The sequence below is a fragment of the Akebia trifoliata genome, chromosome 16 (genome assembly GCF_017979445.1).
Source record: "Akebia trifoliata isolate Shusen 1 chromosome 16, ASM1797944v1, whole genome shotgun sequence".
Taxonomy (NCBI): Eukaryota; Viridiplantae; Streptophyta; class Magnoliopsida; order Ranunculales; family Lardizabalaceae; genus Akebia; species Akebia trifoliata.
The window spans coordinates 27,289,613-27,305,048 of NC_141390.1; the positions used below are offsets into that span (position 1 = coordinate 27,289,613).

Genomic DNA, 15,436 nt, shown 5'->3' on the forward strand with positions numbered 1-15,436 from the left:
TCAAGTTTTTAAAACTAAATGCATGGAAAGATTGATTAAAAAATTAAGATAACTACTTGTTTAAATGATTTCAAATCAAAAGAATCATTGTCGATTGATTTTCATCTAAAAACAAAGAAAAAAAGTGAACAAATCCTAGATTTTTACATATGTAATTAAAATATTTGAAAAATCTCTTGAAAATAACTTCTTATTCTTTCTTAAATCCTTTTCAACGAAATGGAGTCTCTAAAATTGATTAGGATGTCAAAAATTCAATTTTTTGGATGAAAACGATGAGTTCAAATGATTAGGGCATTCAATTGTGAGAAAAGGCGTCTAGCGACATATTTGAAATAAAAGTTTTACTAAATTAATTACTAAGAGAAGTCCTAAAACTTATGGACTAATTAGAAAGAACTCCTTCCACCACGGTCGTTTGAGTAGTTTTTCCTCAATTATACTGATAGAAGATTTGTGGGTCCCATGAGTAACACCTTACACAGTAGCGCTAACCAGACCTACCAGTATTCCGTAAAATAGACCCTTTTCAAACCCTTCTAGGGACCATGTAAGATGAAATAGACCCAGACGAGATAAAACCAAACCCATTATTGCCGTCCACTTGTTGCATGGCTACTGCTACACGTGGCTATGACCTCTTTAATAATGCTTTTGACCAGTAAAAAAGAGAAGAGAAGCCATATATTGATGTTTGATGTGTAGAAGATAAAAAAAGTTAAGTAGTTTAGAGAAGATGCCCATTGTTTAGTAGAAAGATAGAAAAACGAAAAAAATATGGGACAAAAGATTGATAGAGACACAAAACTATATAGCTCAATAGAAAAATGGGGTCCAAACCAAACCCTTGAAATGTGGGTTGAGATTTTAATCTCATAAGTACATTTTGTATGTATTGAAGAATAATGTCCCCCACCTCTACAGTGTCTTTTAAAGCTTATATTTTCATAGTTGAAATCTATGTGGTTATATGGGGGTGGTTGGGATACATGCATCATGTGATAATTGATTGGGTGAATTAGTATTTCGTGAGCTGAAAATGAGTTATTTACTATTTTGATTCACTGGTCATTTTAATTACTAAAACGTGAACAATTATGTTTTCATTATAATAAAAAAAATTCAGAATAAAGTGACAATTTTGCAAATTTTAAATGAAATTGTCACTTTAAATTTGTGAAATAGTCACTTTAAAAACCTTTGAATTTTTTATTGTTCACATTTTGATAATTAAAATAAACAGTGAGTCGAAATCATAAATTTGTCAAAAGTTGATCACTTTTTCATGAATGTTTCTAATTGATATTAATATGTAAGACTTGTCTGAGTTGACTCAAAACTTGGCAAGCTCGATTGAATTTCAAGTTAATTCGGTATTAAAACTCATTTTGAGTAATTTATTAGAGTTGAGATCGAAATGTGCTGATTCAACTTAAAAACTTATCAAGTATGATTTTCTAACATACTCCCTCTGACTTGGCACGTGTTAGAATCATAAATCTTTTTCCTTGGTATACACAACTCACATATTTATAGGGATAAATAATTATTTAGCCCGAGGAAAAAGATTTGTGATTCCAGACCATGCCATGTCAGGGAGCGTATGTCAAAGGGGGGTGTAAAAAAAATCAATGGCTCTAAAAACAACCTGAATTTTGTGACTAGAGAACAAGATAAGGTGGTACTTTATAATATTTTTCTTTTTCAAAAAGAAAAATATAATTTTAAAATTTATAAAGTTTTTAAATTTTAATATTCTTACTTAATTGACTCGGTTAGGTTTACTCACTAGTCATCATGTTAACTCAACTTGGCACGATTATATGCATCTAGTTGAGTTTTTATAAAGCAAAAGGTTTAACCCAAATAAGTTGGTCTCCTAAGTCTTATTTTGTACATTTTGTAGTGGCAGACATATGAAGAGGGTTGAACCCAATGCAAGATAGGTCCCACAATGATCTCCAAAATCTATCTAAGATCTTAGCCGTCCTCTTTGTCGCACTAGGTTGGAGGCCATTTCCATATTTTGAAAAATTCCCCATTAAAATTGATTCCTAATACATGTAACCTGATGAGCCTAAGACACAAATAACATAACTTTTCTAAAATTATGCTAGGCAGAGAAACAACATAGCTAGACCACTCAACTAATTAAACAAACTTACACCACACCTTTTAAATAAATCACACAAAGTGTGTTTCTCCAATCAAATCAATTGATTTTAATTTCATTATAAGGAAAGATATGTTTGAGGGAGTTATAATTACTATGAGCACCCATGATAATTAGACATAATTTGGCTTAGTTATAAGAATAATGATTTTCTGACGCCCCCCTCTAATATACGTCCCATGACGCGGCATGGACTAGAATCATAAATCTTTTTCCTTAGGATACACAATGGCACATATTTATGTCAGGGGCGTATGTCTGAGGGGGCATCAGGAAATCACAAATCTATGTATAATTGAATTATTTCGGAACTGATTCTTCTAATTTACTTTAGAAGGTGAAGGCAAAAACTCGCTCTATGATCTATCAATCCTCGCACCCAAAATAAGCCTAGAGCATATCTGGCACTACTATTATTATTTTGTTAAAACTCGATTTGGGAATATGTAAAGTGATTATATAAGTAAAGTCAAATACTTGATTTTACGTGTGCCATTGTTCATTTAAAATGGCCGTTTCACATCCATTTCCCTTCCTTTAAAGAAAATTACTAGATTGTGCTAACAATGCATTCAAGATGTTTTCTTCTTCTTTTTATGCCGGTCTTTACATTGGGTCGATCGATCACTCTAACAAAACAAGGCTATGGTTTTATTCTTTATCTACAATAATTTGGCTTTTACTGGCTCTCTCAAATATGCATTTCTTGACCAGGAAATAAACTTTTCGAGTAAGCCTACTTTAATCTTCCATATGCATATCGTTCCTCTAAGGTAATTGATCATAGAATGTAACACTATAAAGATGCTGGCACCTAAATGGACTCACATGTGCCCGACACGATTTGTAAAAACTACTTGGTTTCAACTGAAGATTGTGTCTGAAGGGCACAAGCATCGTAGGTTCTCTTTTGTGCAGGCCCTTAATTATTTTTCAAATGGCCCAACTAAAGATTGTTGGGCCATTTGAATGGGACTAACTAAAGTATGAAATTGGGCCTAAATTTTGATTAGGCCCAAATCAGAAGCAAGTCAATCGTTTTATCCGACCCTTATTTTAGAGTCGTGATAATATGATTACGCCATGTGGCATAACTCTCTTGATCTGACAAATTCTAGAATTATAGATCTGTACACCTTGGGATACACATTTTTATTGGAAAGTGCAGTATTGTTTCCTGAGGAGTACAGATCTACGTTTCCTGAACCTGTCACGTCAGGAGAGTCAATTGAGTGTGTTACATGGGGAAGTCAGATTATCACCATTCCTTATTTTAAGATGAAATAACAGGACATATTCAAAGTTGCCTTATCGGACCCTTTTGAGTTACCTTATGAATTATATATAAACACCCATGGCATTCTATTAAAGAAATCGATTGCAACGTTTTGCCAAGAATTTAGCACAAAAACTACTTCATTTCTAATATTAAAACAATATATCAAATTTATAGTGTCTCCCACAAGTTAAATAGTCTTATTATGTTAGAAAAAAAGTTGCACACACACACTTATTGAAAAGTTTTGTATCTTGTGATCTCTATTTAAATGTCTCTTAAGAAACACAATAACCTTCCAATGCTGAATGCCAAAGAAGTACACTTATTTGAGTGAGTAATTCCATTCGAATCAAGTAGAATACAGGGAGGGTTATATAACCCAGTTCTCTAGCTCCTTCAAAGCAATCCAGCTTCAGCTCTTCTTCAAAGCAGAATCTCAGAGTTTATCCAAACAGGCCCTAAGTTTTTTAACATTATTTATGAATTTATAACATGCGGGTTAATTTTGCAAAGAAACCTATGGGAAAAAAATGAAACGGCAAAAATAGGACAAAAATTACACACAAAACCCGAGTGTATGTGGTTAGGCAGTGTGCCTACGTCCAAGGGATCAGAGATAAAGAACAATCACTACTTTCTTTCAAGTTTTACTGTCCTAGAGATCTCTATTTAAGAAACAGAGTAAAGAAAATGTGTCTATCTCTCAATATATATAATTTTAGGACACACGAAAAACATTATAATTTTAACAGTCTACGAAAATTTCCCAGACTTTTTCCGAAATTAATCCGAATTTATGCGAACTTCCCTAACTGACTTGTTAAAAAATAATAACTGAATCCAAATTTTTTATTTCCCCATTTCTCTTAGAAAGCAAAGCTTTGTCAAACGTTTTGGAGTTATATGAGTTGGACTTGGACTTCTTGGAGTTAGGTTTAGGAAATTAAGATTGTTTCACATTGCTGACATGGATGTGTATAGAATTGTAGATGCTTTTCATCAATATATGAGTGAGAAGCATATACATGTACACCAATGTGTGAAACGATATCAATTTCAATGTTACTCCAGCACAACTCTTAGTTTTAACTCAAATAAACTCTAATGTTTGGTTTATGGTATGAATTCAGTTCGAGGAGTGTATAATCATCGCATTTTGTTGAGATTCAATATGATTTGTCTGTAGGGGTGTTAATGGGCACCCATTTTATTAGAACAAATTAGAGTCGGGTCTAAAATGGAACCAAATTAGTAGGAACTAGAACCATTAGGTTCTATCCAATGGTACCTACGAGTATCTGAAATTGATTTATGTCGTTGTTTCTTTTCATACTATATATGATTTAAGGTATTTTTTTTTTTCAAAATAAATGCATGTCACATAAAATTCTTCAATTTTTCATATAAACTATGGATTAGAGCTTAAAATGAGTTCTCTTATATCATTTTAGTACTTTTAACTAAGATCATTTTTTTTATTTTTTTAAAATCATTAATTTGTATTTCTAGTGTAACAAATTATAACTAATTTAATAATTTTGATGATAATATGTTAATTTTGAAAGAAAAAAAAATATTTATAATGATTTGAAATACTTTTTTTCTCATTCAATTATTGAGAACAGGAGCTGAAGGGTACCTATAATTCTTGGTAGTTTCGATTCCACTTATTTTGGAATCAAGTCTGGAATCGATGAAAATCGAAACTGAATTAAATATAATGGTTGTGATTCTAAGTTCCTTAGGAATTGAACTAGAACCAACCCATTGACACCCTTTCTTGGCCATTACTCTAAAAATATCATCCTAATTAATAAAACTATTTATATACGAGATGGCCCAAATGAGTCAACTTGATTTTTAAGATGAGACAAAACAGCAATAGAAACACTTTCCTTACTTGGTAAGGAAATTTTCACCTTGTGCCATTCAAAACCATGATCTTATACAATAAGATTGTAGAGGACAAAATTCTAACAACATTGAAAAAATAAAATTTCATTATATATATATATTTCAATAGTTGAATTTTAATTTTAAATTTGAGATTTTCTTAGTTGTTATATATATATTTTCCAATAGTTAAATTTTAATTTCAAATTTGAGACTTTCGTAGTTGTTCATTTTCAATTCCTTGGATCAAGCCCAATAAAGAGGTTTTATTTTATTTTATTTTATTTTTATTTTTTAAATTTGAATTTCTCCATGAAATCTAGAGGGTTATGGTGTTTGTTGTCCAATTAAGTGATTCATGTGGGCCCAGCAACTCTTAGTAAGATATAAAATCTTAATAAATCAGTCATGCTAGCTTGACTCATACTAATAATACTCAGAACCAGACAATAAATTGAGGGAAGAGAGAGAAACCCGCATAATTCAGATTGGGTGGAATTGTAAATCCAACCTATAGAGTTGGGAGTCGTAACGCTCATAAAAAGTGGCGTTGAGGACCTCTTTGGAGTTACAACATCGTGGAATAGTAAACAACCTATAAATATTGGATTCATTTAATTATCGATATTGGATATATGACCAATTTTATAAATATTCAAAAACTATCAATGATTTGATAGTTTTTCACCAAATGCTTCGATATTTTCACATAAAATATTTTTCAAAGTCTATGTTGAGAAAATTAATAAAATCTCCCCTTCTAAAAAAACATTGACATGGTCGTAAGTGTCAACGATTCAATTCTAAAAGTATATAAAAGTAAACTCATCATATTTTCTAATTCTAGTTCTCATCGATTCTGATTCTAAGAGGTAAATCTTGAACTACAAGAAATCACAGGTACCCATTGATTCTAGTCATGCAAGAATAGAAATGAAGTAAAAATAATCTTCTTATTTTCGTTAAATAGCCATGTACTTAATTTCATTATTATTTATTTTTACTAAACATTATACACTAGAGTGCGCATCTTCTTTGGGGTTAAGGGGTATTTTTTGAAAAAAGTGATGAAATTAGGAAAGACAATAAAATTAAAAAAATATTCTTGAAAGAGAAAGACAATAAATTAAAAGTGTTATTGAGATTTGTAAAGAGGTTAAATATCAATCTCTCTTTATATGGAGATAAAGAGAGTGAGACCCCCAACTATGTTTTATTATATAAATCATATGACATAAGAGAAAGTTAGAGGAACTGATGGGTACCTATGATTTTTTATGATTTTGATTCCATTAATTTTAGAATTGGAGTTGAAATCGTCGAGAATCATAACCAAATTAAATATAATGATTGTGGTTCTAAGTTCTTTAGGAATCGAATTGGAATGGACTCATTGACACTTCTACTTGACCATTACTCTAAGAATATCATCCTAGTCATAAAAACTCGATCGACTCAAATGATTTTTTTTTATTTAAATATTTATAATCTTAAACAAATATGATTTTATTAAACACCTTCTAATAACCTTATTTCATAAATGGTTTCGATTACTTGAATATAAATCAAGGTTAATAGATAATGTAAAGTGAATTAAACTATTTATATACAAGATGACCCAAATGAGTCGACTTGGTTTTTAAGATGAGACAGAACAGTAATAAAAACACTTTCCTTATTAGGTAAGGAAATTTTCAAAATCAATCAAAAGAAAAAACGATTCCTAAGAAAACGCAATGATCCCAACTGTTCAGATATATAATCTAATAATTGAGATTTATACGTATCTTGATAAAATAAATCTAGGAGATACTTATCCCAAAGATAAATCTCAATCATTTGATTTGTATGTTTTCAAACGGTTGGGATCATGTGTTTTTTTGTGAGTAATTTTTCATGAGTAAAGCGAGCCTGACCCGATACTTATTTACCATTCTTGTGAACCTATATTTAACTCAAGAATGTACAAGTAAATTCAAAATCCAATAAAATACGCATAAATCAACACAATAAGAAACCAGCAACTCCATCAATCCAATAAAATGAAGTTCGAATAATCTTAAAATTCAAAATATAATAAATAAATAAAATTCTTTACGAGCTTATTATGGGATAGATAATAAGTCAAAAAATCTTTACGAGACTAATTAATAAGAGAAACATGTACCTAAATGTCCTTCCCAAAATTAGATTCTTAGAAACTGAAGGAAGATATTCAAACCTGTAAAATTAAAATCTGAAAATTTTCAGAATTTCCAGCGCCTTTAATACTAACTCCAACCAAGTGATAAATAACTTCAAATCTACACAGAGAAAATGACCAATGTTCCAAAAATACCCTCAAAATCTTTACTCAATTTTTTTAAATCCTTTTAATACACCCTAGAGGACACAATTGATCCTGGCTGCTGGTTGTTGAATTGTGGTGTGGTGGCATCGGTAAGTTATGTTGCATGACTCATGATGTAATATTAGGGCTGTCAACGGGTGCTTATCGGTTTAGATACAGTAATATCCAAATTCGAATCCGAAATTTTTATCTGATATCTGAATTTGAATTAAAATCCGATGCATGTTCTAAAATTCTATCTGAATTCGAATCCGACTATCCTATCAGATATCAGATAATATCCAATTAGAATTTGAATAATTTGTATATAAAAATATATAATAAAAAAAATACAATTTTTTCTTATCCAATTTATTTTTCATTATTAAAAAAACCTATTATATATTATATTATGTATATAATAAATAACTCAAGTAAAATATATATATATATATATATTATATTATTTATATAAAAAATAAATAAAATAAATAAAATATATTATATATTATTTTGAATAAGATATTATTGGATTCGAACATATAAAACTATCTGAATTCGCATTCGATATCCAAATTTTTTGGGTAATATCCGATTTTTCAAATTCAAATTCGAATTTTTGACTATCCATTGACACCCCCTATTTAATATAATTCACATTGCAAAAAATAGCTTGATCTATCATGGTGTGACCGAACCAAGTAGTCAACACAATGTGAAAAAACCCAAATTTGACGGTCCAAGGGTCAATTGGTGTCGAATTTTTTATTGTTATTTTTTTTCAATGGGTTGAAATCGTCAAATTAACGAAGGATGAGATAAATAAATGGCTCTAAGCCATAAAATCTAGGACATAAAGAATTGCAACGGCCCTAGATTGTCAAAATTCAGTTTCTATAATTCGTAGGCCTTGGCCCATCGAGTTTTCTAATAGTGCAAGGCCTCCCTCCAAAAAGGGAGAGGTCTTGAGTTCAAACCCCCTTATTGGTCACTTACAAGAATTTATCTTTGCTTACATGATATGTGTGATTTGTCGAATATTATATGTACTTAGAGGATTTGGACGAGATATAGTGTTGTAAGAGGCTAGTTGCCTTTCTTTTTCTAGTCAGGCCTATGGGTTCAAAATCCCAATCATATATATATATATATATATGGGTCCCGTTCGGCACCCAACCATTTACCCAATAATTTGCCCAACCATTTTTGTCTTACATGAGTTAGAAGTTTTGGAATGGGCCGATTTTTTGTGATGATGATCTCTATGGTGAGGAGATCATCCTCACCAAAAATTAGCCCATTTTAAAACTTCTAACCCCATGTTTACAAGTTGAAAAATCATGGACTGTCCATTTTTTGTAAAGCATTTGTGATGGGGTTAGAAATTTTGGATTGGGCTAATTTTTGGTGAGGATGATCTCCTCACCATAGAGATCATCCTCACCAAAAACCAGCCCATTCCAAAACTTCTAACTCATGTAAGACAAAAATGATTGGGCAAATGGTTAGGTGCTGAACATTTCCATGTATATATATATATATATATAGGGTCCCGTTCGGCACCCTAAGTTTTACCACACACTTTAACAAACGCGTTTTGTCCTACATGGGTTAGAAGTTTCGGAATGGGCTGATTTTTGGTGAGGATGATCTCTATGGTGAGGAGATCATCCTCACCAAAAATCAACTCATTCCAAAACTTCTAACCCCATCAAAAATTATTTACAAAAAATGGACGGTCCACGATTTTTCAACTTGTAAACATGGGGCTAAACATTTTGGAATGGGCTGATTTTGGGGGAGGATGATCTTCTAATCATAGAGATCATCCTCACCAAAAATCAGCCCATTCCAAAACTTCTAACCCATGTAGGACAAAAAACGTTTGTTAAAGTGTGTGGTAAAACTTAGGGTGCTGAACATTTCCCATATATATATATATATATATAACGTGTTAAAGTGTGTGGTAAAACTTAGGATGCCGAACGGTACCCATATATATATATATATATATATATATATATATATATATATATATATAGGTCTCGTTCCCCACCCTACGCTTTACTAAACGTGTTTTGTCCTACATGGGTTAGAAGTTTTGGAATAGGCTGATTTTTGGTGAGGATAATCTCTATGGTGAGGAGATCATCCTCACTAAAAATCAGCCCAATCCAAAACTTCTAACCCCATAAAAAATGGTTTACAAAAAATGGATGGTCCACGATTTTTCAACTTGTAAACATTGGGCTAGAAATTTCGAAATGGACTGGTTTTTTGTGAGGATGATCTCCTAACCATAGAGATCATCCTCACCAAAAATCAGCCCATTCCAAAACTTCTAACCCATGTAAGATAAAAATGGTTAGGCAAATTGTTGGGTAAATGGTTGGGTGCCGAACTGACCCATATATATATATATATATATATATATATATATATATATGTGGTGTGACCACCTCTAGGCTCAGTGGTAAAATTAGCAATAACAATTTACTCCCTCTTGTCGTGTGTTCGAAATTGGATAGCCTCTTGATGTAACTTAAATGATGTCATCTTGAAGTCGTCATCATCATAAAAAATTTAATTTAAAATTAGGATTAGTGAACGAAAGTAGAACTGGCAGTCATTTATTTCTGAAATCATGTCTTAATAATGTCAATTTGAAGGTGTTATGTGTCGAATTATCTCAATTAGCATTCTTTTTTGTCTTTCTTTGGTATCTCATTTATCTCCATTAGCATTCTTGTAAACCCTTTAACTTGCGTATCTCATTTTAATTGGGATTATAGTCATCCTTCATTCACTTGTCCAATTACACTATTTGTTTGGCAATTGATCGACTGTATTGGATAGATTTTTGCCAAATTTTAAAGCAAACTCGAAGATTAGATGGAAATAACACATTTTTGCTACATTATGGTTGATGTCATATCATGGGTCATAGTTTTAAAACTCGTGGTGTAGACTCTGTTGGATTTCGAGGTGGTTCAGCCTCAAAAATCGTTCTACATAACTAATTAAGTCAAACTCATAAAATTATTGAGTCAACTTTTCCACTTGGCCAAGTCAACTCCAAAATACACGAGTTAGGTCAGAAACTTGCCCAGTTATTCGTCTATCTATAATTATGATAATGTTTTTATGGATGTTAAAAATATAAATATTTACTTATTTTAAAATATTAAAAACTAATTTTCAAATAATTATATATTTTAACTATATTAATTTGACTCTTTCAAGTAGACTTTCATGTTTTCTACTTGACTCGACTATCCCAGTCGAGTTATGGAGTTCTAAAATTAGAATCGTGATAATTTGACTACCCCACCTACTCAATTGAATACCTCACGTGACAAGTTTGAAAATCGTAGATCTACTCTTTGGGATATACAATTCCCTCAATGTATATGTGGGGAAGTGCACCCGTGTATCCCGAAGAGTACAGATGTACGGTTCCAAACTTGTCAGGTGTTCAATTGAGTTTGACACGTGTGATAGTCAATATCATGATTCTTAAAACTATAGTTATGGCACGTACGAATTCATTCAAGCCATGTACATCAGATGACCTAAAACTCCTCTCTCTCTCTCTCTCTCTCTCTCTCTCTCTCTCTAAAAGCAGTCATCCACACTTCCAATAAATCTTCATAGAGCACCAAGCCTTAAGTGTCAGAGAGAGAGAGAGATCTTGTGTTGGTTGTTCGATAAGTTGTGAAGATGGTGAAGCTTTCTCTCTTCCAATACTTTCTTCTCCTCTTGGTTTTCTTCTTAGGTATGTTTTCTTCAACAAACTTCTTTCTTCATTTCATGTTTTTGTACTGGATATTGTGATACAGGCCTCATCATGAAGATCTAGGGATCTCTACCATGAAACCTTATATCTAAAACAAATTAAACATGATGGGTCATCTAAATTAGTTCAACATGGTGGGTTACATTTGTTTGTTTGATGTTTTGGTGGTTATGATTGTGCAGTTAAGATCACTGTGGAGGCTAAAAGATGTCAAATAGCCAGTGTTGGATGCAATAGCGACGCCATTTGCAACCAACAATGCTTCACAAGATACAATGGGAAAGGAAGTTGCTACAGACCCTCTGCAGCCACTTTCATCATTGAGTGCTTATGCTGGTACCCATGTTGATCTCATCTCAAATTTATATATATTTGGGACAAACAGTGATGAAGTTTAGAACTGTAATAAAGAGTTGGATAACTTTTGTTTTATTTCTTTTTTCCTTTTTTAGTTTTTATTTTTATCATTTGTATATCATGCCCCCCCCCCCCCCCCCCCAAAAAAAAAAAAAAAGGCTTTATATATCCTCAGATGTATTCTGATTTGTAGCAGTTGGAAGGAATGGGAAATGACCGAATGAACCTCACTTTATAGGGTCCCTTAATCTAATGTTATATGGGTATTATAGGGAGAATGTCGTAGACATGATTCCATGGGTTAAGTTTTTTTTTTTTTTTTTTTTTTTTTTAAAAAAAACATCATATATATGTTGGAATCATTAATTGATCAATTTGAAATGATAACGACTTAATTAATTGCAAGAGCGGAGTTCTGTCAACTGAGCTATATCTGAACCAAATGAAGTACACATGAAGGAGTTAAATTCATCTCCTATTATTGTCTCTGGTGCTACTTTGCCATCTTGCCTTGAACCCAAGCCCTTTGAAGTAAATCATCGCACCTACAACACAACAAAATTGGGAGATAATTATTAGTAGAATAGTTTTGGGCTGGAGTGATAAATCCTTTCCAAAGGCAGTGCATACTATTTATTGTGTTTGCTACGTCGCTCCAATTGTGCTTGTTCTTCCTTTCTTTGAACTATGACAACCTCTATGTGTATCCACCATGAATTTAATCCTAGGATGTAAATTTGTGGAAACTATTTTTCAAGAAATCATTTTCCAAGAAAGTAGATTTCCCAAAAGATGTTTGCCTATGTTTGATATGAAAATGGCGAAAGAGAGTTTGTTTTTAGTTTTGGGGATGGAGGAATAAGTTAGGATTTTCCCATCTTATTCCTTTGCTCCCACTTCACTGCCATAAACTGAGTTAATACATGCTTCAATCACACCATCTTATTTTGTATTAATTACAAATATTTAAATTCTTAAAAATTGATTATTCATATAAAATAACACCAAAAAAGATCCAAATGAATTGAGTGCCCAAGTGTTTCTGACCCTTTAATTGGTTTTTTTGGCCTAGCCAAGGGACCCAGGTCTGATTCACATGGGCTATAGATTGCTCGAAACGAAATCAATTCAAAACAGTCAAACACAGAGAGAGAGAGAGAGAGAGAGAGAGAGTACAACACCTTAATTTTGAATTATGAACTGGGTATGGGATCTGTGGATAAAAAGCTATAGATAACATTGTCTATAGTCCTCCCTTTAATAACAATATTTTTCCTCAAGAGACCCTCCTTGAGGAAACCAGCCTTCTCTAGGACCCTTTGAGAGGCCTTGTTCTCTACATCAACAAAAGCTTGCAACCTCTCCATGTTCGGAAAGTCTCTAAACACATTAGAAATAGCCATTTTCACAGCTATTGTTACAATCCCTTGGCCCCAATACTGAGCAGCTAAGGCGTACCCGATGTCTCCCCTGCATACATATTCACCGGATCCCGGAAAGATGGAGATGACTCCAATCGAACGGTCATCCAAACATATGGATCGACGCCATGGGTGAGGAATGGCAACCTCCTTAAGGTGGATCAAAGCTTCTTCCCTAGAGGTGAAGGCTATCATTCTGGTGAATTTTACAACCTGTTCATCACCTGCCCACACCAAGAAATCATCGACATCAGAAAGTTTGAATGGCCGGAGAGATATTCTTGACGACAAATTCATCTCCATCTCAAAAATGATGGTGACGGAAACGATAATAATTAAAATAGTGATATTTAAGATTAGGCTGAATGGTTTGTTCAAGGTTATATAAGAATGGGCAATACCATTGAATATTTAATGAATTGGCCTTTTGAAATAGGGACACATACAAGTTTAAAAAATTGTGTATTTTAGTATGTCAAAACAATTCTAAATGCATAATGCAGACTTTGTACATTTGAACCCATAATTTTATATTAATCATGTTGTTATCTTCCAATGAACAGCTTCTGATCAATGAGATATTCAACTAATATTATTAAAAAAAAACCTTTGTTAACTTGGTAGTCATGCTAGCCCAAGTCGTTGAATAGCATGATCCCGCACCATGCGGCATAAAATGCCTTGTGCCATTAGTGAGAACGTCAAAATGTCGTGTGAGCCAAGTCTTAGTGGCATACCATGGAAGTTTCTAAGAATGACAGTCTAAGACATTAGCTGTGTATATGGTACTATGGAGAATTATAAATATACTATACAAAATGGGGTCATGTGGCATACTATGATGGCACACACGTTGGTTTCTAATATGATGCATCTCTTTTAATCGATAATTTGTACAATAGATTCGACAATGCATGGAGTAAGATAGAGAATAGGATGTGGTGGTATGGGTGGTGCCAGTTTCAATTTCCATGATCTTCATGTTGGAGTGAAGTAGTCAACATCCTATGGTTATGTGGTTCATGTGATTGTATTTCGACGATTGAGTCAATAATTTTTTTGTGGAATAACGGTACATTTGTGTGAAGTTGAGATATCAACATGCTTTCTTTTGTTGTCTTGGAATAAATTTTACAAATTCCTAATCATATCACATGGCAACCTGCCTATGTCACCTACGAAAATGTTGACGTGTGCCTATTCCTAAGCTTCATGTCAACTTATCCCACCTGTTGGTCGTGTGTTGTGTCAATGCAATATCACAGTCTACCTATTCATCACACCATTTATATTTGGAGACGCACGGGTTTTCCATCATTTTACAGATTGAATCTCAAATCAAATCTGGAGTTGTTGCGTAGACCGCGTGAGAGCTTCTTGGTCATGCATTGTGAACTCTGGAGTCAGGGATTTGCTCCCAAGACTCTGTATTATAGAGTTATTGCTTTCTTGGGATTCAACAGATCAATATAGCTTTTGGACTCTGGGACAAATTTTTTATGCTCACATGTTTAAAGGACATGATGGAATAATTATTAACTTAATTACTGAATTTATATCCGATGTCACATAATCCATGTAACTAATTCAGACCCATATTTCATTTTATATTTTACTTGAAGCCTAACATGTCAAAGCTTATTTTGGAGCAGCAGATTCAGCCCTGATCGAAATCAAGTAACAATATTGGGGCCCTTGTTGACAAAACCCACACCTATGACTCATTTAACAAAAGTTTATCATTTGATTTGATAGGGGTGCGCCAGGCCCAATGCAGTAGTGCAACGCATGGGCGACACTTGAAGGGCCCAATAGCAAGCTATTGTGATGGACCTTCCCCCAAAGAAAAATTAATTTAATATCATGTGGGCCGATGGCCCACGTATCAGATATTAAACTGATAAGAACAGATACTACACTTGATCTTAGCCAAAAGGCCGAGAAAGGTATGCTTTGTTTTGTTTTTTCAAGTCTTATTTTGTAGGCTTTGTTCTTTGTTCCACTTTTTCTTATTAACCGATGTGGGACTTTAACAAAGAAGGATAAAATTGTTCACTTCAAGGCTGCAGTCAACATTTAGGTTTATTTCTACCATACAGGTTTCTCTCAAAGGCGTTAGTTTGCTCAAATCCATTTGATAGAAATCATCAATCAGACCAATTTTTCGAATGTGAGCCCACTAAGACTA

The 15,436-nt window shown here is 32.9% G+C and overlaps 1 non-coding gene across 1 annotated transcript; it reads right to left on the reverse strand.

The window, feature by feature from the left end:
* Positions 1 to 15,000: 15,000 nt before the first annotated feature.
* On the reverse strand, positions 15,001 to 15,198 carry LOC147383172 (U2 spliceosomal RNA). The gene has a single exon (XR_015174098.1). It is a non-coding gene; the product is annotated as a U2 spliceosomal RNA (small nuclear RNA).
* Between the last annotated feature and the right edge of the window lie 238 nt (positions 15,199 to 15,436).